The sequence below is a fragment of the Pterocles gutturalis genome, unplaced genomic scaffold, assembly GCF_000699245.1.
Source record: "Pterocles gutturalis isolate BGI_N339 unplaced genomic scaffold, ASM69924v1 scaffold28101, whole genome shotgun sequence".
Classification (NCBI taxonomy): Eukaryota; Metazoa; Chordata; class Aves; order Pterocliformes; family Pteroclidae; genus Pterocles; species Pterocles gutturalis.
The window spans coordinates 11,470-14,737 of NW_010101250.1; positions in this window are offsets into that span (position 1 = coordinate 11,470).

The window sequence follows — 3,268 nt, forward strand, 5'->3', positions numbered from 1 at the left end:
AGAAGCCATGACTTTCCCCAGAGGCTTCTGAGTGTGAGCCACTCCCAGAGGAGACAGGCTTTCGCCCCACAGGGGTGCAGTCAGGCCTTTGGAGGAACAGCAAAGCTGAAGAGACCCCAAACCCAGGGGGCTGGTGCCCCCACTGCAATGGGGCAGGCAGGGACATCTTGGGGTGGAGGCACATGTCACCTCCTGCTCCGGCTGGGTGCAGAGGGCTGGGGCCAGGGCACATCAGCTCCAGCATTGCCATTGGAAAGAGCTGGGCCAGCCCATCCAGCCTTACTGCCAGCCCCCTGCTCGTCCTGGCCTTCCCAAAAATCTTAACGAGATTAGTTCCCTCATGTCCAACCGCTGATGATCACATCATATGGGGCTGGGCAGTCAGCGCAGTCACAGCCAGCCTTGCGAGAGGAAGGAAGCTGAAAAAAGAGGGGTGGGATAGATGATGATAAAGGGATCCTTGTGTTTATGGCTCGCGCATGTCTGTGACACAATGGGATGGGGTGACACTCCGCCAGGGGTGACAGTTTGCGGTGCTAATTGTGTTATCTAATAGCTGTTAATTAGCTCCTGAGTCACGGCACCAGTTTGCAGCTAGTGAGGGATTGTTCTGGTTGACAGATTCACACCCCTCAAAGAGTGTGAAAATATAGCTCGTAGATATTGGAAACAGGCACCTTAGAAATACAATATATAGGGCGAGGATTCAAGGGGGACCCTGTGCCTGGTGGGGGGGATTAGCCTGGGTTTGCCCCATCGGGGAAGGCTCTGCGGGCTGGTGTCTGGCTATTCCCGTGCGTCAGCACCGATGAAGGCAATACACCAGCCAGGAAAACAGAAAGGAGATGAGGAGCCGGCGGGATTTGCTGTGTTAAGATGGCAGGGATCCCTCTGCCCCACCAGCTCTAGCTGGCGGCCGCGCTGGCACCCTGCCGGCACGGTGAGGGTCAATGGGCCCCCAAAGTCCTTACCCTGCTCCGGAGGAGAGCTGAGCCATCGTGCTGGAGGAATTGCTCTTTGCCAGTAATACATAGGGTTGATCTGGGCATTTTATTTTTCCATTAAATAGTTTATTCCTTTTTCTTCAGCTGCAGTTCAACTGGTTCTGATGAGATAAAGCAAATTCCTCCATCCCCACAAATTAGGAGTCTCTTATGGCTCTTCCCAGAGTTAGTGGAGAAGCAGTGAGCTCACAGAGGCGCAGGAGCTGGCTGCTTTCAGGGGGCTGGAGATTCCCCCCCTGGGCTTGGCATGTGCTCGTGCATCAGGTTTTCAAAATTTCCTGTGTCAGAAGAGAGTGTTGCAGTCACCTAACCTATCCAGGACCCTCACTGCCTTCACTGCTGCTGGTAACCAGGCAGTTTTTGCTGGGTTTCAAAGCAAAACACAGGCACCCCATCCAAGGCGGTGTGCACCCCACCATGAGAAGCACTTGCAGGTCAGAGCCGTGGCTTACGAGCCACCCACCTATATCAGACCCAGCCCAGCACGCTCATCAGCATCCCACAGCTGCACCCCCCTGCCCAACTGGCCCCCCAGCACTTGCCTGTGTCCCTAATGTGACCTACATCATGCGCAGCTTATAAGGGGCCTCACACCATCTATCCCCAGCAGCACCAGGCAAAAGCAAGTTAGCGAGAAACTAGATTTAAGTGGTTAAAGTCCCTCCAGTAAATAACCAGGATGCCGGCCGCTCTGACAATTAATTAACCATCTATCACCCAATTATTAGGCCCAATAAATAACCTATCAGTGGAATGTGCCCAGCAAACACCCCACAACCCAAACCCAGCCTTACCCTGCTGCACGGAGCCCGCAGCTCCCGGGCACTGGCGGCTCCCCAGCAGCTCCTGTGCCTGCGCCGGTTCCGGTGGGTAACATCATGGGGGGAGAAGGCTCATCACAGGGGCATCCGTCCCCACATTCCTGTGCCCTCTGCCCTGGCCCTCCCAGGGCAGAGCTCAGCCCGTGCCGGTGAGACGGGAAGATGCTCGGCTTTAAGCTGAGCCTGGGCTAGAGCTGTGCTTCTCCCGTCCTGTCTACTGCACTAATGCTCTCTGCCTCAGAGAGATGCTCACGTTCTTTTATATCTCTGGGCTGAAGCTTTAATAGGACCCAGCTGTTTGGAGGCAGCGCAACAGAAATAACCTTGCTGCAGCTACTGGTCCCGCTGCCAGGAAGGGCTTTGGGCTCAGCCCGCAGAGGGGAAAGGAGGGCAAGGATGGCAGAGGATTACAGCAACAAGTGGCCACCTGGATTAGCTGGGCTCTCCCCAGGGAGAGGTGAGCGGCCAGGGTCATACGGTGCTGGCGGAGGGACCGGAGGGATGCGTGCAGGAGCTGCAAGACCCCAGATCTGGTTGCTTAGCAGAGCAGCTCTACCTGCCCAGTGACAAGAACAGGCCATGCTTGGGGACAGCAAGGGGGATGGACTCAGCCCCTCTTTGGGTACACCAGTTGCAGGGAACCTTTGGGGCCCCCATGGGCTGTGGGGTGGGGGTGCAGCTCAGGTGATCAGGGATGTGGTGTGGCCCCAGCAGATCCAGGCTGTCAGGAGGGCAGGGAGGAGCTGTGTTTCTCTGTAATCAACCCGTCCTGGAGCTGAGGGGACACAGACGGGAAAGCACCAAGGTGCTCAGCTGAAATTTTAAAGAGCAGGCCATGGGAAGCAGAGCCCCTTGCCCCGTGGAGCAGGGCAAGGCTCTGTGGGGCTTTGAGAGGATGAATAAGCCAGCTAAGTGATGGGTGAGAGAAAAGAGAGCTGATGGAGGGGACCGACAAGAGCAGAAAAAAGAAAGGGCCCTGCAGGGTGGATGTGGATGCGACAGAGGAGAGCCCTAGTCCTTGGGGTGGTTAAGAAAAAGGAAACCGAAAATATTAGATCCCATTTGACCACAAGACTTGCCAGAGGGTTTGGCATTCCTCAGCAATGGCACAGTGTGAGGGACAGGAGCCGGAGCAGAAGGTAGACGGGGGAGCGCAGGGCATGGGCAGGCAGCATGGGAACGAGGGTAGGGGAGCAGGCAGGAAACCCCTGTCCATGGGGACAACAGAGCAGGGAGAGACAGCAGGAAAGGAGGTGGGAATAGCTTCAGGCTGTCAGGGTGGGATTGCACATCTCCCCTGCAGAAGAGCCCTAAGAAACTCTTCTGAGAGGGAGAGACCTCGCACAGAGACACTGCCAGAAAATTGCCTTCCCTGGGGGCTGCCACCAGCTCCTGGCTGGGCAGACCCAGAGCCGCGCTGGGGCTGCAGACACTGGGGGGGCT